Source organism: Cyprinus carpio, chromosome A4 (genome assembly GCF_018340385.1).
Source record: "Cyprinus carpio isolate SPL01 chromosome A4, ASM1834038v1, whole genome shotgun sequence".
NCBI lineage: Eukaryota > Metazoa > Chordata > Actinopteri > Cypriniformes > Cyprinidae > Cyprinus > Cyprinus carpio.
The window spans coordinates 18,823,286-18,845,320 of record NC_056575.1 but is presented as its reverse complement, the minus strand read 5'-3'; the positions used below and the strand labels follow the sequence as shown (position 1 = coordinate 18,845,320).

The 22,035-nt window shown below is 37.6% G+C and overlaps 1 pseudogene; it reads right to left on the bottom strand.

The window, feature by feature from the left end:
- Positions 1–15,497: 15,497 nt before the first annotated feature.
- Positions 15,498–18,862, bottom strand: LOC109094858 (annotated as a pseudogene).
- Positions 18,863–22,035: the final 3,173 nt, after the last annotated feature.

The following is a 22,035-nucleotide window of genomic DNA, read 5'->3' as shown; positions in this document are numbered from 1 at the left end:
TGATATATTTATAAAGCAACTGAAAAATCACAAAAGTCAGGGCGATGTCAAAACTTCTCCAGGCCCCAAACCCCTCAGGACCCCAGAGGGTTAACTAACAAACTAAATATGTTTTATAACTACCGGAATTAACCCTGAATTACAGTAGAAAATAACTGTTCAAAAACCAATTTATTAACCACTCTAAGTAAGTATTACTATATGTCTGCATATAATAAAGTATGAATGCACATTATAATAGTTTATTAATCAGATTACTTACAATTTCTAAAAGTGTCTTATGAGCCGACTGGACCAACTCCTTTATAACTGGTTGTTGTAATAATGCTATATTCGATTTAGCAATGATAAATTGGATCATTAATAAGTTATGAAAAAAACAATTATTAACATACATTATAGATATGCCTTTTTAAATCAAGTATAAAGATTTATATCTGTATTTATAAACTGCTTATTAATTGTCATCTATTAATGCTTTATTAATGCTGAATTCACTGTGTCCTAATGCTTAACAATGATTTAATAGCGTGCAGTTATTATAAAGTGTTTACCAATTATTATGATCTCAACTCCTGGAAGGGGGAGGACGCAGGAAGGACAGTACTGGCGCTCTATCGCCGGTGTCTGGTGATCCTCCAGTCATGATGGGCCAGAATCTTCAGAGGGAAAGAGGACTAAAAACGGCTAGGCATGGACCTCCCGATCAATGCTGGACCGCACCCACGCCTTACCTGAACTTCATAGACCATCGCGCTCGACGGATATGTCAAGGAGCGCCTGACAGCCAAAAACTAAACTAAAGATATCACATCATGAGCATTCATGGGCCAACCCTGACTCTTCAAGCATTTGCAGCAGAAAACTGACTGAGGTGCGGCACAAAACTGTTGTTTCAGGGGAGCCCCCAAACCAATCTTAGGTCACTTAAACACCCTGGGAGATAAGTTGCAAGCATCTTCTCTCCACAGTAGTATTTCATTTCATTAATGAGACTATGATTAAAAAATGTTTCTTGTGATAAACTTTTTTTTCCATGCCTACTAAGACGAGACCAAAGACGAGATGACAATAAGGTTCAATAAATGGATACTAAGACCAGTGATTGCGTCAGTAAGCGTCGCTTACAAAGTAATGACGTAGTAGTTTAAACTACATTGTCTCAGTAGCGTGGTGGTTAGCGTCGCGGTTTTTCTTAATTCAAATAGCTTTCAGTAGCTAAGCTCTTTTTTTTTGATCAAGTATTCGACAGTCCATCAACAACAAAAGCTAACATTACATTATCCAAGCATTTCATGAAACTCAAGCTTCAGAAATCGGAAATCAATATCTGCTACGGATCACTGATCCGGGACCAGTAAAAGTGACACTAAAACCTACTGTGTTAAGCATCATTGGCCCCTTCAAACTGTCAGTTCAAACCTCTATAGCTATTATTCCCGCACATCTCCTCATGAATGAAGTGCCCAGCTCAGCTTGTTTGCAGTCTGAAGGTAAATCATAACAGAGAACTGTTGATGACTAGTAGCAGCATTTTCTCTACTCAAGAAACACTATCTTGTCAGCAAAACCTGTCCATGGACTTTTTTGATTTCTGCCAGTTTAGTGCCCGGCGATGCAATGTTGCCAACATATTGCTATTAAAATAAACAAAAAACCTATAAATAAATACAATAACCGAAATTTTTCCACATCTTTTGCGATACATTAAATAAGATAAAGATTACGCTTAACTTCAACCCACAAACTCCTATTTTATTAACTTTGTAATGTGTCAAAATTAAGTGGAAAAGACAAGTCAAAAATGCTTAGAATAGCTGGATCTGGCTGCATCCACGGTCTCCGCTCGACAACTCTCCGAAGACTCATCACACTTCGTAGCGTCTCACAGCAATCTTGTTTTATACCACGGTACGTTAAACATTCTGAATTTAATTAAACTGAAATTATACAATGCAAGTACATTAAATATGAGTGTCATGAATCTGGTCTTTTTTTTCGAACTTCCGTTCACTCACGCCACCACCAGCGGTCAACCGCTCCACTCACATAGGACTCTCACATTACCAGACTGTTACACATACCATTGAATACATTTCCATACATCCAGTTACACTGATTGCACATAGCTGTCAACAATCTCAGATATGCAAAAGAAATCTATTGTATCTCTTTCTCTCGGTATACTGTGTATAGACCCACCAGGGCCATACTGACCGCAAAATTTTTCCTAAAGAATTTGGAGATTTACTATCAGACCTGTTGGTTACCGCTAATAAAGCGCTAATTTTTCGGAGATTTTGAACATTCATATTGATTATACAAATGTATGCATTAGGACTTGCGTTTACATAACTTATTAAACTGTGTTTGAGTTAAAGGCAAAATGTCAGTCCGGGCCCACGCATGCGTTTTAATCGATTACGCTAGGACTTAATTATATGCAACCATGGAATCGATCTTACTGAATAGATATCAGTACCTCAAAGTGATGATGGTTCTGCCCATTTCCTTGTAATCGGGCATTTTGCGTATTGATGATAATAACTCTATGGCTTCGGCGTTATTGTCGGGCAGAACTATTGTGTTCAGCCACCAAAGAAGATTCGCAAATACCCTGCCTGGATTTATCCTCAACTGCTCTGTGTACCCATTAAATACACATGACTAGAAAAAATATGACTGGCAACATGGGAACTATCTTCTCTAACTACATTAGCAGTTGTTTTTGCCCGCATCAAATTGAAAAAGGTTTCAGAAAAAACGCACTGTGCCATGAGTTACCGAACAGTATATCCCGCACGCTCTCAATAAGAAACTCGTAGTCTTGAGCTCAAAATGGACTAACAAGAACTGGGAAGTTTTTAAGAATTGCGTTGAAAAAACAGTATGTCCAGCTACGACAGGCCTCTAAAAAACTGCCCAAGGGGCCGAGCATAATCCACAAAATTCAGGAGAAAACAACAAAACAATCCAGGTTTTTATTTTAGCACAGTGGCTAGATTAACAAATAACCAGACAGCCACCCGATCTAATATTCCCTCACAGTCTACAATAGTAAGGACTTTATGAATTTCTGTCACTGATAAAATAGATACATCAGAAATACAATAACAAACGTAGATTCTCACAGCGTCGTAATTACTTTAGTTTTATCCATTCGCATCCAAGAAATGGAATGCAAGTGCTTTACCACTATAGGACAGGACGAGCTAAATAAAACTTCATCATGAATCTAAACCGAACACATGGTTTATTAGGTCCTGTACCCACTAAATATACTGAACAGAGTTGTTACCTGTAGCAGAAAAAACCCGCTTTCTCAATATTATATAACTCGGCGTATCTTTAGGTCACGTCCCAAAACCATATCAAGCTGGCGGTTATTAAGCCTCTTATTAAGTAAACCCACAACTAGATCCTAGTTGTGAAACTGGCAAATTACAGGACCCATTTCAATCTTCCATTTAATGTCTTAAATTTTAGAAAAGTTGTGTCTGCTCAACTGTGCTCCTGACACACTGCAAGAAAATGATCTTCTATGAAGAATTTCAGTCGGGTTTTCTAGGCCACATCCATAGCACAGAGAAAACTGCACTTGTTAAAATTACAAATGAGCTTGCTTCTTGCTTCAGATCAAGGCTGCATTACTCATTGCTCGTTTTACTTGATCTTAGTGCTGCGTTGGTTTCCGAACGACCATAGATCACGACATAACTCATAGATAGATTTACGAAACAAACAGGTACAGTCCAAGGGCAGGCCTTTAGATGGATTTAGATCCTACCTGTTCCGATCGCTACCACTTTGTTTAATCTAATGGGGAGTCATCTCATTTATCACCAGTAAAATATGGAGGGCCAACAAGGATCTGTCCTAGCGTCCTCTGCTATTTTCAATATACATGTTGCCCGCGTGTAATATCAGTTAGAAAATACGGGATTAGTTTCCCACTGTTTGCTGATGATACTCAAACTATATATCTCAACACGAACCAGGTGAAACTTCAAAATTATCTAAGCTAAACAGAGTATGTTAAAAATGTAAAAGATTTGGATGACCATATAATTTCTCCTATTAAATTCAGATAAGACCAGAGATATTACTATTGGACCAGAAAACAGTTACACAGAATCTCGTAGATTACAATTTGCAAATTCGGACGGATGTACTGTTACTCCTCTACTGTCAAAAAACATCTGGTCGTGTTATATTAGACAGTAACTGTCTTTTGAAAATCATATTTCCCATGTTACAAAAACAGACATTGCTTCCATCGTGCCACGCTTACCGAAAACATTGCCAAGCTACGAAAACATGTGTACCTGTTTTCCTGATGCAGAAAAGCTAGTTCATGCAGTTCATGACCTCTAAGACTGGACTATTTGTAATGCACTTCTAGGTGGTTGTCCTGCATCCCTCAATAAACAAGCTACAGGTAGTCCAAATGCGCAGTGGCAGCTAGTCCTTACACAGGTCAAGCGTAAATAGCCGCTCTCATATGTACCCAAATACTACAGTCTCTGCAACTCGGCTATCTTAGGTTCCGTATCAGTTACAAAATATGATTACGTACTTATAAGGCCCTTGAATGGCTTAGCTCCTGCGTACCTAACTAGTCTTCTACCACCGCTACAGGGCGCCCCATCACGCTACCCCTAAGGTCACAAAACGCTGGACTTTTGATAGTACCTAGGATAGCAAAGTCCACTAAAGGAGGTAGAGCTTTTTTGCATTTGGCTCCCAAACTCTGGAATAGACTTCCTGATAATGTTCGGGGGTTCGAACACACTTCCTCTGTTTAAATCTAGATTAAAAACACACCTCTTTGGCCAAGCATTCAAATAATGCATCTCATAATTTTGGACTGCAGTTATATCTGATCAAATGCGCATTTATTCTTTAGCTTGGGTTGAAACTAATTAATTTTACTTGGCTGGAACAGCAGCTACGCTAATTATGTCTCTATTTTTTTTCTCTGCTTTGCCACGAGATTTACATCCCGTGGTAACTAGATTTACACAAGCTCCAGTCCTGGATCCAGAACACCTGAGAAGAGATGATGCCAACCCACTCAGAGGACCTCAGATGACGCTAACCCAGAGAACAACATACAGAACTACCACATTTTGCTATAAGTTTGATTGCATAATTGCTGTTAATAAGTGTTATCGTCCTGTTTGTTTACTGTTCTTTTATTGATTTTTCTGAACATTTCTGCCATATGCACATGAACTGACAGTCCACCACTGATAAGCTACTACTAAATATTGTAGAAACTTAATTTTCTGTAAAGTTGCTTTGCAATGATTTGTATCGTAAAAAGCGCTATACAAATAAACTTGAATTGAATTGAATTGAACTATATAACACACACTCAGATCTTGTTCTAATGGCCGAGTATTGTTTAGTGCTTATCACTCTCCAAGAGATAGCTACTTTACGGAGTCACTTCTAGTTTAGTCTTGGTTGTTTCCTGACCTTCTGCCTCTGTTTATTGGATTAACCCTTTGTCTTCTGTTTCGGCCTGTGTTCGCACCTCGCCTGGACTATTGCTCGTATCGTTGGATTCCCCTCTTGTCGCTGCCCTCTGGATTCTGTTTGCCAATCGAAGACCCATGCTTGTTCTAGGATTGCTCTTTATTTTACCTGTGTTATACCTGATTGCCATTGTTTGACCCACGCCTGTTTATGACCATGTCTCTTAACCCTCTGGAGTCGATTAACGTGTATACGCGTTTTGGGGTATTTTCTCCTGATAACCCCGAAAAGAACTTAAATTACACTTTCAGTTTTGATCGTACAGATAAGAGCAATACATCAATCGAATCTGTAAAGGGTCTACTTTTTTTGTATACAGACATAATAACAACAAAACTTTGTGCACTTAAAATAAAATAAAATAAAGATAACAAACCAGGAGTGCTGTCTGCAGCCTTTGTCTGCGCTGATCTTCAGTTACAAACACGTCATTAAAATGAACTGTAACTCAGTGAATACTCAACACAGAGACATGAGAGAGATATCTATAGAAAGCCTGACATGTCTACTTTTAAACTAAACAAGTTGCTGCCGAAAACAAATATTCTGTGATAAAGTAATCCATATGAAAACAACGCGATGTCCCGTTTTTCACGTCTCCCTTCATTATCTTCTAATGCGCCCACGCCCACGCGCCGAGCGCGCTATTCAAATCTCAGTCAGTTCATGGACTATGCTTTGTTAATGGTTGGCTCAATGTTCACTGTGGGTGTTGCGGAGGCACACGACCCCACACTCACTCACGTAATGGCGGCTGCCCTAGAGCACGATTGCAAAATGGCGGACACAACAGCGCCCTGTCAGGTCACAACTGATCTTCCCTAGTCAAGTCAAGTCACTATTGATCTTCCCTAGTCAAGTCAAGTCACTGCTGATCTTCACGAACCAAGTCAAGTCACCGTTGATCTTCACGAGTCAACTCACTGGTGATCTTCACAAATCAAGTCCCTATTGAACTTCCAGAGTCTCGTCACACCTCAGCTGATCATCTAGAGTCCTGTCACTTCCTGTCTGTTGCACACACAACTGTTCTTCAGTATCCCAGACTGGCATCCAGCGTGGAGGACCCACCGCTTGTGTCCCGCTTGTGTCTGGTATCCCTAAGCCAGCGCTCTCAAGCCCTCCAGTTCCTGAACTAATTCCCCTGTCTGTATCACTTCCCACTATGGGGATCGCTTTATGGTGTATATGGGCTGCATACACCACCATTGAAACTTTAAAGATGGTGGCGGCCACTGTGATTTCTCCCGAGATGGTGGCTGATGCTGCAGATCCTCCCGAGGTAGTGGCACATGCTGCCGTTTTCCCAGAGGCAATGGCGCCTGCTGCAGCTCCTCCAGAGGTGGTGGCTGATGCTGCAGAACCTCCCGAGGTGGCGGCGCTCGCTTCAGCTCACTGTATGATGGTGGCGCCCAGCAATGCACTCTCAACCTGTCATGTTAAAGAGAATGTTAATAAACTCTCCCTATTTCCTGAGGCTGCTGCTGTAGAACCTCCAGAGGTGGCGGCATTCGCTGTAGAACCTCCAGAGGTGTCAGTAGTATCCATCTATGAACTCTCGTTCTGTCATGTCACGGCTATTGAGGCCGTCTATGAACTCTCGTTCTGTCCTGTCACTGCTACGGAAACCACTTCTGAGCTTGTGCCTGGCTCTGAACCAGCTGAGGAGGCTATCTCTGAACTCTCGCCTCGTTCTGAACCAGCCATGGTGGCTGATTATGAATTGTCTGCCCACTCAGTTGTCACCAGGGAAATGGTTTATGAACTTCTTGTGTTCCCTGCCCCGGCCCTTGAGACTCTATCTGGGTTTTGTGTCTCAGTTTTTCCTGGGCTCCAATCTCTGCTGTGGATTCCGGATCAGCCTGTTCCATTGTGGTACTCTCCTGATCCACCCTGGTGGGCTCCTGCTCCGTCTGCTCCGCTGTGGTGGCCTTCTGTCCTGCTCAGGTGGTCTTCTGCTCTGCCGTGGTTGTCCTCTGCTCCGCTGTGGAGATCCTCTGATCCGTCTGCTCTGCTGTGGTGGTCCTCGGCTCCATCCATTCTGCCGGCTCCATCATGGTCCCCTGTTTTGCTGGTCCTACCTCATTCCCAGGGGCTTACACCTTTACATGGACCTGGCCCTCCATCCCTTCTCATCTTCCCCCTCCGCTCCACCGCCCTCCTGGATTGTGTAATGTTTAGAGCGTCTGGAAGCCGCTCCTTGTGGGGGGTTCTGTCATGAATCCGGTCTTCGAACTTCCGTTCACTCACCACCAGAGGTCAACCGCTCACTATATGGACTCTCACATTACACAGACTGTTACACATACCATGGACTACATTTCCCATCATCCATTACACTGATTGCACATAGCTGTCAACAATCTCCTGCTCACCTGAGAGCGATCACATCCACTATATAACACACACTCAGATCTTGCTCTAATGGCCGAGTATTGTTTAGTGCTTATCACTCTCCTAGAGAAAGGTACTTTACGGAGTCACTTCTAGTTTAGTCTTAGTTTGTTTCCTGACCTTCTGCCTCTGTTTATTGGATTAACCCTTTGTCTTCTGTTTCGGACTGTGTTTGCACCTCGCCTGGACTATTGCTTGTATCATTGGATTCCCCCTCTTGTTGCTGCCCTCTGGATTCTGTTTGCCGATCGAAGACCCACGCTTGTTCTAGGATTACTCTTTGTTTTACCTGTGTTATACCTGATTGCCATTGTTTGACCCACGCCTGTTTATGACCATGTCTCTTAATAAAGCCTTGCATATGGATCCGCATGTCTCACGTCTCGTCAGCCCCGTAACAATGAGGAGTTTAACAGCAAATTAATCATTCAGAAAACAAATTTTATTTTTGAACATGAAAAATTTACCGAGGTCTGGACTATGGGCCTGTACATCTGGCTATGGGCCTGTACATCTATATGGTAACACTATACAGTACAGTACCTAACTAGTCTTCTACCACGCTACAACCCATCACGCTCCCTAAGGTCACAAAACCGCTGGACTTTTGATAGTACCTAGGATAGCAAAAGTCCACTAAAGGAGGTAGAGCTTTTTTCGCATTTGGCTCCCAAACTCTGGAATAGCCTTCCTGATAATGTTCGGGGTTCAGACACACTTCCTCTGTTTAAATCTAGATTAAAAACACACCTTTTTGGCCAAGCATTCAAATAATGCATCTCATAATTTTGGACTGCAGTTATATCTGATCAAATGCGCATTATTATTCTTTAACTTGGGTTAAACTAATTAATTTTACTTGGCTGGAACAGCAAGCTATGCTAATTATGTCTCTATTGTTTCTCTGTTTTGCCACGGGATTTACATCCCGTGGTAACTAGGATTTACACAAGCTCCAGTTCTGGATCCAGAACACCTGAGAAGAGATGATGCCAACCCCCTCAGAGGACCTCAGATGATGCTAACCCAGAGACACATACAGAACTACCACATTTTGCTATAAGTTTGATTGCATAATTGCTGTTAATAGTGTTAATCGTCTGTTTGTTTACGTCTTTTATTGATTTTTTCTGAACATTTCTGCCGTATACACATAAACTGACAGTCACCACTGATAAGCTACTACTAAATATTGTAGAAACTTTATTTTCTGTAAAGTTGCTTTGCAATGATCTGTATCGTAAAAAGCGCTATACAAATAAACTTGAATTGAATTGAATTGATGTTAGCTAATGTAACTAACATGACCGTACAATGAACTATACATTTACAACAGCATTTATTAATCTTTGTTAATTTCAGTTCATTCATTTGTAGTTCATGTTTATTCATAGTACATTAACTAATGTCAACCAAACACAGCTTGATTTTAATAATGCATTAGTAAATGTTGAAATCAACAATAATAAATGCTGCAGAAGTATTGTTCATTCTTTATTTTTTTTTTGATTAATTTTGTTTACTTTTTTTAATTATTTTGCATTTTTTTGAATTTTTATTTTTTAATTTTTGTTTTGTATTTTTGGAGATTTATTTTATGCTTTTAGACTTACAAATGAGGACAATGGAAGCAATCAAAAAAAACAAAAGAGCAAAGATTTTTTTTAAATCATATAATAAATAAAAAGAAAACAGATAGAATAGAACAAGAAAAGCAGGCTAGTGTTAGTGGCCTTTAAACTAAAAAAGATTAGAGAAGCAAGTGTTATTTTTCTTATTTTTTTATTAAGAAAACAAGCAGTTAGTAAATAAATAGAGTGCAAGTCTAAAAGGGGCAAGTTTTTATTTTTTTATTTTTATTTTTAATAAAGAATAGAATTAGAATAGAGAGTGTTAGAGGTGGAGGGTTAAATAAAGATGGAAGAGATATGTTTTTCGCTGATTCTTGAAGATGGCTAAGGACTCAGCTGCTGGGATTGAGTTGAGCAGGTCATTCCACCAGGAGGGAACAGTTAATGAAAAATCAATTTTAAAAGTCCGTAGCTTCTTTGGGATGAACAAATAAAGCGACGTTCACTTGCAGAACGCAAGCTTCTAGACTAATGTCTAATGGGCACATAAAACATACATTTACATAAATGTATCTGTATACAATAAAGCCACAATACCAACTACCAATAGGAGGTTTCCGGCTGACAGCAAAAAATTTATTTTGCCTGTGTCACAATATGAGGTAAATCCAGCCCTGTACATGAAACTGATTTTTGTTGCCAAATTGGTTTGGAACAGTTGTTGAATAAACATTTAAACTGAACTATTATCCCTTGTCAAAAAATCCTAAAGGATTCCAATAAGAAAATTGTACAGGATTCTAATTGGAATTTCTATCATATTTTGGAACCGTTCCTATAGGTTTCCGATAGGAAAATCTTATAGGACAAGACATAAATATCCTGTAGGATCATTCCTATAGGATTTTAATGGGATCCAGTTGGGTGACTGTTTATATGGGATTTCTATTTTTTTTATTTTATTCTAAAGGTACACTTTTCCATTGTATTTGTTTTATGAACAAATATACTTGCAGTTTGTTTAAACTCACCCTGAGGGTTGTCGACATTGTTCATGTGTATGTTTGCACAACCTTCAGTAACATTGTAAACAACATGAGAGGTGATTTGTGCAGCACACAGCATTAGTGCAAAATTTCTAAAGCACTGATAATGGATTGATCACACACACACACACCACACACACACACACAACACACACACACACACACACAGTATGTAAGCATGTGTTCTTCCAATGTAAATATCCCCTGGACCAGTTCTAGACTCTAAAGGAGTGAGGAGGAACATATAAAAACGTAATACAGGAGACCAGAAATTGAATATAAAAATAACACTTACTGTAACAATAATAATAATAGCCAAATACAATCACATCACAACACAGAACAATAAACAATCAAAACAATGTAGAATTTGATATAGTAACTCAGTTTTAAATTCCCTTTGAGGTGTATAATACTGTGTTCATTTCATGCAATAAATGTATAAAGTTCCGTTTGTGTGTAATGTAAAAAGAGAGAAAAAAACTGAAAAATATTTTATCAAATATATTCCAAAGCAATCACTAATGCTCTGTCAATTGAACATATGCACGATTACTTCCTGGTTTTAGATAAGCCAGCTCCGTCATTTCCGGTCAATTGTACTGTGCTTTAAGGGGAGTGCCCTTTGCTCAGTTTCTCTACAAAATCCATTCACAATTTGAAGAAAATTTTTGTTTATCTAAGAGGACCAAACTTCCACATTTTACCATTCCAGGAATGACAAACACGTGTGGTGTTAAATATTACGCAGGTAAATCTGCTAAATTGTTCTGGACTCATTGCTATGATTGACAGTAATAACGGAAGACAAGCCAATGTCAAAATAGAGCGGGTCCATTAAGTGATTCAGATTAAATTCAGAGTTGCAAAAAACTACAACACGTAACAAGTCTGTGTTGACTGAATATATTTAGCAGCTTTTACAGTTAAAGATAAAACTTAAAAAATGTAGTTACTAAATTTGAATCTAAAAAATATTTCAAAATATTTAATGCATTATTTAATTGATTTATACCATTAATATTTAACTTAATTCATTTGTAGTTAACTATTCTTCCTTATACGCTGTTTGGTGTCGGGGCATATTTTTTTTGATTAAATGACATGATACTTTGTGATTCCTGCACTTGCTATACTTTATACTTCAGTACAATAAAATTACACAAATTTTGAGTTAAAATCTATTTAAAGTGAATTGTACTGCACAGGTATAGAGTTGAGAGGGCAAATATTATAAGTGTTTAAAATGTGTTCATGACTATGAAGGTAAGTAATTGATTATCAATCATACCAGTATGATGTCCATTTGGGAGATAGCATCTCTAATGTTAGCCTAAACCAGTGGATCTCAAAGTGTGGTACGAGTCCCTCTAGTGGTACACAGAGGAATCACTAAGTTAATTATAAATTAATGTTAAAACACAATACATTTTATCTTAAATGTAAAAAACAACTTTATTCAAATAAAGATTAAGTACAATACAGTTTTTATTTAACTTTTAGGTACAACACATTTTAATTTAATCATTATTTACGTTTTTTTTATTTACCTGTATGTAAGCAAAGTGCAGTGTTAATGTTCAAACTGTATATTTTCAATGTTGAAGTGGCTGACAACGGTAAATAATCTTATTAGGAATAAAACTGTCTGTTTTTTTTTGTTTTGAATTTTTTTTTTTTTTTTTTTTTTACTGTGCAGAGCTGTAGTTGAATAGTTAGGTCTACTATGCTACTGAATTTTAATGCTTGGTTAAGTTTGAGCACCACTGGGCCTAAACAGTTACTATAGTGTTTAGTTGGTAGCATTTTAATGTCTTTACATGTCTAAGGTAATCACCTGGGATTACCAGGCTCGGCATATAAAAAACTATTTGTGTTAATAACCTAAAACCTAATGCCATCATCTATCATTATTGTTATGCTATCATTATTTATCATGTTGCAATGTTTTTTGGAATTTTTTTTTTCTTTTTATTTTTTAATTTCTGACAAGAACTAGGCAGGCAATGTAATGTAAGTATCCTTATTTCTTCCTTTTTAGCATCTTTAAATAAACTTTTAACAAGTTAAACAACGTTAATCACTCGATTTCTCAGCTTCCTCTCCTCTTTGACCGTTACTGTTCAAAGTATGCGCGCTACAGATTGCACGCGCGCACTACGTTCGGATTCTTAAAGGGGAAGCGTCCCCCCAGATTATAAGATGTTTGTTTTTCTATCTAAATTTTAGTCACATGTAATACACTTATTTTAGTATATTTGCCTTACTGTATTAGGAATTTCAGTTTTTTATATATTTGTGTATATTCATGTAGGCTGCATGTTTTATAGGTTACAAGCACACACACACACACACACACACACACACACACACACACTTAGTGGTTACTCTAAAAAAGTAAAGTTTACTCTTAAAAAGTAAGTAATTAACAGAATCAAATAAGATCCTGCAGGACAAAGTGAATTTTCATTAAAAATACTCTTAGTCCAGATATGATACAAATCAATAAAAGATCCAACATGAAAAATTTAAATCCCATTAAATAAAACACATGTCCAATAAGATTCTAAGCATCAAATAAAATCCTACAGGACACAGTAAAATACCATTAAAATAAAATCAGAATGTCCAATAGGATTCTAAGAATCAAATAAAATCCAATAGGACAAAGTGAAATTCCATTAAATAAATCAGAATGTCCAATAGGATTCTAAGAATCAAATAAAATCCAATAGGACAAAGTGAAATTCCATTAAAATAAATCAGAATGTCCAATAAGGATTCTAAGAATCAAATAAAATCCAATAGGACAAAGTGAAATTCCATTAAACATGAATCAGAATGTCCAATAGGATTCTAAGAATCCAGTAAGATCCAAAAGGATAAACTGAAATTCCAATAGGATGTTTTTTGACAAAAAAAAAGGGATGCCTGTCTATCTGCTTGACTGACAGTTTTATTGATCACTGAGAGAGATGTAGTAAACTACTTTTGCCATGTTGCTGTAGCTTAGCTTGCTACATTTCACAGGGGCTGTAGCTTTAGTGTAGTGAAGCTTCATTTAACAAAGACTAACTGTTAGCTTAGCTCACTACATTTTCCAAGTAGCTTGCCCAACACTGACTAAGACTATATGAACATGCAATTTCATTGACAAAATAAGACGAGACTAAAATGTATTCAAAAAGATAAAAACTTTACCAAAAACCTCTTTTTATTTTCGTCAAAAAAAGGAGACAAAATGTTATAGTGGACTGCTCTACATGCCTCTACTAAGCAAGCGTTCATGAGTGCGGTTGCCAGATATCAAGAGTTCTAATCCCCGAATCAGAACTTTGCTGTTAAATTAATACATTTTCTGCCCTGTGTTTTGCTTATTTTAAGCAATCTGGCAACCAAGCGCACACGCTCGCTCCTCATTGCGGAAGTGCCGCCGCAGATGACCTGAATACACTGACAAATAAACTGGAGTTTAGCGATCTAATTGAAAGCATCATTCAGCTGGTCTGTGTTCTGTCATGAGATCTCCGACTTTATTGTTTGCGATTGTGATCGCTGAATAAATGCACTTACTTCATCACTGTTGTTTTGATAGAGAAATAGGCTATTGCAATTTTGGAATTAGAGGAATTACTAGGAATTTCACTGTTATAATATTTTTCATTTGTTTTAGCTGTTTTCATAATGTAGACAGAGAGATTGCATAAGTCTTTGGTATTGCCAAAAAAAGCCTATAATAAATCAGTACACTAGATGAGGTAAAATACACCATGTATGTTGTCCACATTCCTAATAATAATCTTATTGCTAAATATGTCAAGTTTTCATTGACTGAAACTAGACTAAAATACTTAACGTTTTCTTCGACTAAAACTAGACTAATATACTTTAGATTTTTTTGAACTAAAACTAGACTAAAATGTTGAGATTTTTAGGCCCGGTTTCACAAACAGGGCTTAGCTTAAGCCAGTAGGTAGCCTTAGTTAAATTAAGATATTTAAGCAACTTTTACTAGAAAATGCTTTAGAAGAAAAATGTTACAGGTGGTGCATCTTGACGCAGAACAATGACACGTGACATATTTTTAAGATATATAAGAACAAGATATTGTCAGTTAAGACAGCTCAAATGTGCATTTTAGTCTGGGACTAGCTTAAACCTTGTCTGTGAAATCATGGGTTAGTCGACTAAAACTTGACTAAAACTAAATCGGATAAGGTTGAACACTACTCCATAGAACATCTGCTATATCCACGCCAAGCGAGACACTTCACACACAATTATTTGCATAATATAGAAGCACAGCCTAGGTGAATATAGCTCCGCCCATTATCTCACAAGCTCAGGGCTAAAAACGACTCAGTGCTTACACTTCATCTTCATAACAACACAAACACTATCTGCAGCAAAACCATTGCCGCGAGTGGAGCTTTGACATTGTGACTCATCACAATGAGTGCATAGGACTGAACGTGCATGCTCCTCACTGAGACATTAACGCAAAAGACAGAATATGCCCTCAAGTGTTAGAATCCAAACACGGAGGCACACATTTCCTAAAGTGCTGCTCAACTCACCAGAAACATGCTTCACACATACACTAAGGAAACAGACAGCTCCTGAAGACAACAAAAGTTGGTGATGTGTTCTGCAGGCACCTTTTTGTGATTTAGGGCTTTAGTATGTTACTTAAAAAGTACTTTTGGATAGTTGTGTAATAGTGGTTTAATACTGTTTATTTACGTCCTACTGGCGGCAGTCAAGGTTGTTTCTGTTTTCAAATATTTGGTACTATTTGAGTAATTTTAAGATTCTCAACTGTCAATAACAAAATCATGCCAAAAAGGTAGCCAATATTATTCAATTTAACTTTAGGCATATATAACTATTCATAACCATACTTAACAATAGAGGCAGCAAAACTTTTTATGCACTCTAAGATCCTTTCTCATATTTCTCATAATGTTTTAATAAGAAAGTAAGCGCAACTATTTTAAAATCAACTGAATCACTTTTCAAACAGACGCTTAAAATATTTGATCAGAGGACTAATAGTTATCAAAATTGTAACATAGTCCAAAACATAATTTATAGAGTTTTGATAATATTAAACATTTGGTTGATCCTTGCTTGATTTTTAAGATTCTAAATTGTTGCGCGCCAATTTTTTCAGCTGGTTTCCCAGTGTTACTGGGTCAGTGGTTCAACATCATCATAAATGAACTGACACTGCTTACCTCTAGGGATTTCAGGTACTTCCCATTAGTGTCCTTGAAGGAACGCTTCATGAAGGCTTGTGTTGCCGTGCTGCTAAGATGTTGGTGTTCAGAGAACACATCCTTATGTTCCAGAGGGAAGGAGTCCTTCAGCTTCTCCATTTCACTTTGGTAAACCTGAAGACCCTCCTTCACTGCAGCCTCATTCTCAATCGTTGCCATTGCTATTACAGCATTCTCCAGACATGGCACAGCCCCACTTGAGATGGTGTCCACATATGTTTTAGCCAGATGACCCAGAACTTCAGAGAAAGAAATTAAACACAGAGGTAGAATGGTATTGATAAGCAGATGGTGTTTATTGTATGTATGCACATTTTCTTTCCAATCACCTCTTCCGTTTGTTTTAGCGTCCCATCTTTCAGCCTCTTCACACAGCTGTCATGAAAAAGACAAAACTGGCAGAAATGATCTGTGACCTTCAAGAACTCAGAGGAAATGTCAGCAGAATCCAAGCTCCCCCAGGCGAGACATATTTTCTCTGGGGCGGTTGGGAAAGGGGAAAGTGAAGCACTTCCTGGAAGGAAGAATCCTTTGGGATGCATTCCCTGGGAAAGTTGTACTCGATCACACTTCTTGAAGTGCCTAGAAAAGATGAGCACATTCTCTAGCTGTTCTCAGTTCTAGAAAGAACGTTCCCCCCCCCCTGTCGTTCAGGAATGTAACTGGTTGAGCTACTGGACATAAAAATGCTGAGATATAGGAATATAAAAACTTGAATACCAAAACAATTCAGCACAGTAAAACCATAAATATTAACTCAAATTATGAATTTTAAAATAGTAATGCAAAAGATCTGTTGACAAGCCATCAAGTCTGAAAAACTAGTCACAAGTAGTAGTTGTGATAGTGAGGATTCTTAAAAATAATCTTTATTAAGATTATTTTTAAATTACCATGTTTCAGCTTCAGAGCGAAGTCTAGATACTCATCCTCTGTTACATCTTTGCCATCGATCTTTAGCTCCAGTGTGAAGTCCCTCACAGCCCAGATGAAACTAGGGAAGAACTTCACAAACTCGCTTGAATCATCAGCATCCTCATGCTGATGATTTGACCTTGATGCACTCTGATAGTTCAGTGATATATCTGACGGTTTGTTCAGGCATGAGCTAAACAAAAGTGTCATTCCATGAGGTACTAAGCAAATTCACAACACTGGTTGTGTTTTTAGTATCATTAAACCTAGCTGAGGAAGTGGTTAGGTTAGTTGTAAAATTAAATTATGACAAAAAATATGTAATTAAGTATCACTTTAAATATTATGCAACAGTCTGACTGAATTTGCATTTCTATTTGTATAATTCCAATTTAGGATATCAACACAGCAGTTATGGAATAAAAAAAAAAAACGGGTTTATTATCCAGAAAATGTTTATTTTAATTATTTTAAAAACACAGCTGTAAGGATGTCCATGGAAAGTATTACTAGGGTTGACACTATCATTCACACAGGGCAAATGTGTGACGTGTTTGAAAAACCGGGTTCATTAAAACATGAATGGGCAGCATACATTTCATTTTAAAAACAAGGCCCAGCAAGCATGTTTCTTTGAAATCAAAGTAGTAATGAAATAGATTAATAATAATTAAACTTGTAACAAAAACAGTAATTTCAATGCTTTGATTTCTTCATCTACAAGTTTTAATACAAGGTAAATGTTTTGTAAAAGATTTAATTCCAAAATCAATAATACTGTAAATGCATAATAAATGCATTTTAATTAAGTTCTTAATATTCTATATATTTAAAAATCATATTTAAGCATAATATGTTCAAATCACTGAAATGTTCAATCTAAGTTTGCAATTACTTTTGTAGGAGTTTAGAATTTAGTTTCTTTTTTAAGGAAACCAAAGTTAAATAATGTTTTTACAGCTGAGTTTTGCAATATGTTTGGATGCACATTTTGTGTTCTTCACTGCATCAAGTTGCCTTGAAAATGTGTATTTATGGTATGCAGAAGAAAGATATAGAGTTACTTCCTATGTCTTTACAACAGAAGATGATGTTTGGATGAATACTTAAACATCTTGTTGTTTCTATAAATGTGGTCGGGTGATTTTTAAAAAAAGAGTTTGTTTGAATACTGTACAGGTATCTATAAATGTTCAGAAGGAATACTGTAGTTCCATGACAGCCTTGTTGTCAATCGTACCCATCGACTGTTGTAGACCAGAAGTGCTGCTGAGTAAACACAGCCAGACTGAAGATGTTGGTGTCATGCTTTGGGTCCTCCCTGTGAGAGACAAAGACAATCATGGACAGTTTTTTTTGCCATTGTTTAATTATCAGCATCACCCGATGAAGTTTCTTATTTGGCCAATAAGTGTCCTAAGTGGGACTTTTATTCAGAAGTTCATTCTCCATCTTTATTCAGTTACTTTTTGTAATTGTTTGTGCACTTGTAGCCTTAATGAAACACTTGCACTCTTTGCAACAAACTTTAAATCCTTGATTTCAGTTTCAGGTGCTCTGATATAGAAGCACCTTATCTTAGTCTTGCAGCTTTGAAACACTGCACAGAGGAAACACTCATCACACTGTAGTTTTTATATGAATATGTTTCTCTCTGCTCTGAGAGTGAAAGTATCTTGAACCCATGATGCTAGTAGTTGTTTTCTTGTTAGGTCACCTTATCCACGTCTCCGAGTCCCTCGGTGTCCAGCAGCACTAGAGTGGTTCCTGCTTTAGTGGGAGGGGAACACACAGACCACATCCAGATGCCCTTCGTCTTGGACTCAGTTGTGCTGCCCAGCGCAAACCCTGATGAGGACAGTGACTTTGGTGCCTGTAATGTCATTCACTTAACCTGCATGATGTTTGCGGTGAGAGCTAACCTGTTGTTGTTTCCCAGCGAGGGGCGGTTCATCACAGGTGGGGACTTCCCGGTGCGGTAGAGCCCCCACACACAGCCACCACAGCCACCACCACCGGCTGCTGGATCTGCTCCAGGATCTTCAGCGCTGACTGCTGCACACGCAGCTTCCCAGCTGAGTCCGTGTCAATGAAGCACACTGGTTTATCCATCCTCGCTGCAAACACATGTGCACATTTTAAACCCTTGAAGAACTGCAGTAATTGGTGCTACTAATTGGTGGCTTGACTATTTTATTCCTAATTAAAATCACTCAGAAATTCCAAATTTTGTGTGATTCCCTCTATCTGTATTTGTACCATAGTGCACAACAATTTTTGGTTTTACAGGTGCTTACAGAAACCTCAAAATCTAAGCTCAGGATGATATGTACGCTTGGTTCTACAACTAAATTAACCCTTTAAGCCCTGAAGTCATTTTTGCCTCCCTGAAGTGTGATTTCTGAGTGAACATTACACAAAAATAATGACTGATAACGCAGGGGCTCAGGCGGTCCTGCGAGGTCCTTACAAAAGTCTTAAAACCTCTTAAGTTTTAGTTGTATCAAGTTTAAGGCCATGAAAAGTCTTTAAATTATACAAAGAAAGGTCTTAATTATAGATCTCAAGATGTATTACATTTTCGGGACGGAAAGTCCAGAATTGCGATATGGCTTAATGTGACGATTAAACTTCAAAAGGCTATGATTTTATTAAATAAACATAAACATTGCACGTTTCAGAGTCTGGTGCTGCGCTCAGAGCGCTACTATGTGTACTGCTGTTTCTGGCGAAACAGTTATATGTCTGCAGCTCCGAAAGCGCCTCCTGCTGGCAGAGAATGAATGTGCGTTTTCAATAAGTCTGTTGTATTGGGGGTTTTTTTGTTCAGACCACATGTGGAAAATCAACCCATGTTTTTTACCACTGCAAACATGAAGAGCTTGTAAATGTGACTGGTGGACCGATGAGAAGATAATTCATTATAAAAATCTAAACAGTAAAATGTATTTGTGTTATTTAATTAATATAATTTATTGATAATCGTTTAATTTAATAATTAATACTTTTGACCCATCTAAATGTGAAGTGTGTCATTTTATAACTTTTTGTTTTTGTGAAAACTTGTATCTGAACTGTAAATCTTGCACTTTCTTTTTACAGTCATTTTAAAGTTTAATATGTTACTTTTAGACATTGCCGCTGCCCCGCGCCTCATATGGTATTCATTTTACTTGTGCAGGTCTTAAAAAAGGTCTTAAAAAATCTTAAATCTGATTTAAAATTGAGCTTAAAAATCCTGCAGAAACCCTTTAACTCCAAGACTTCATCAAGGGAGGAGAGTCAAAAGGTTGGTATCATTTGATAGAAAACTTTCGTTATTTATAGATATTTTACAGAAAGAACTTTCTGTTTTCTGAGTGACATTTGCAGAAATAAATGCCTCGCTCAAGTTTATTCAAACCCTGCTTGTTTTTATTCTACTCGTTGAGAAGGTTTCAAATGTCATATACACATGACTGTCTGAGCAAAAGAGTATGATATTTTTTGACATAGTAAAGTATTGGCACACAAAACATTTCTTAAATTAAGAAACCATTTACTTATTTATCAGCAAATAACTCTATAGGAGCACTACTTAGGAGTTATAAAGGGATTTTTTTCTTTTTTTTTTTTTTTTTTTTGCTAGGGGGCACCTGCCGGCGGTACACTCCGGTTTTAGATAGACTACTCAGCATCAGTCGGTAAGAGTTGATAATGGTGAAAAATGGTGTTTTTTTCCACAATGCGTGGAGATTGACTCTCGGCTCAGCACGGCTCAGTATGTTTGCGTTGCCAACGCAGTTTAGTATCGCTTTAGAGTGGGCATGTCATTATAGTTAGGTTTCTATTGCCATAACTCCTAAAAAAAAACTTTTCAATTCTGCGTCGTCCCCATCAAGCTCTCGCTAGATCTGCTGCTCGGCTATCAACCAGAGGAATGTCCTGTACTTCCGCAACAGATAACGAAACTTTTTGGTTGTTAAAAAAAGGTGCGCTCTGTCATGAATTCTGTCCATGGACTTCCGTTCGATCACCACCAGAGGTCACCCTTTCATTACATTGACGCACTACACAAACTGTTGCATGTCATCCCCGAACTACCATATCCCATCATCCATTGCACTGATTGCACACAGCTGTAACCATCACATTCACTATAATAACACTCACTCACTCAGATCCCTTTCAAACGTGCTAGGAGTATTAGCCGCGTGGCGCTATGCACAAGTTGTGATAGCTACGTTACGGGGCCTGCTTTAAGTTTCTTAGTCATTAGCATTAGCATGTAGGCCTGCTTGTGTTTTCAAGAATGTAACAAGTGAAAGTAAGCCTGTAAATAAACACTGAACAATAATATTCTATGTATTGGTAATGTGTTCTTTTTGTTCTTTTTTTTTGTTTCCTGTACAATTACTATAATAGTATCAAGTGACTCATCACAATAATGTTAATAATGCAGTTTGTATTTGCGTAAACAGGCATGCATTACTTTTTTATTTCAGATAACATAATAACCTGTTGCCAAAGCGAGCCAATGCAAATAAACCTCCCCAACATCAGGAAACTGGAACACAAGCAGCTAGACCAAGCGATGCACACAACTCCCATGCTATTCAAATTCTCGTCTATTCAAACGTCTCTGCTTCAAGAAAGTATGTCCTATCTAGTCATAGCACATAAAAATATACATTTTGGAAATGCCAGGTATGGTGGATGTTCATTATTATACTAATTATATATTCAACATGACACATGAGCCTGTCATTTTATTTGATTTCCATCCAAATACAGGAAATTGCATTTGCTAAAGCAGTAATATTGTGAAATAATTTTTGCGATTTAATAACTACCTGAATACTGCTCTTTCTCTATTTGAATGATATTTGAACATGTAAATATTCCCTTGCATGTGCAACAAAGCTAAAGTTTCCAGAATCATTCCTACAGTCTGACCCTCCAAGTGTAAACAATAGACACTATATCCATTTAAAAGCGGGGAGTCAGTGTGGGGTGTGGGGTGTGTGTGTGTGGTGTGGTAATATATATTAATAATCTAAGTAATAGATATATACTTATATCATATATATATATAAATATAATGTTATGTAAAGGTGCTGGTCATGTAACATTAGAATATCATCACAAAGTTGATTTATTTTTACTTCCATTCAAAAAGTGAAACTTGTATATTATATTCTGTTCAAGGGCGCGGCGTTAACTGCAAGTCAGTCCGTGTTAAATTCAGGCACGAAACTACCACCAGGTGGCGCCAAGAGACGGATTGCGAACTGAATGTAATTGTAAATG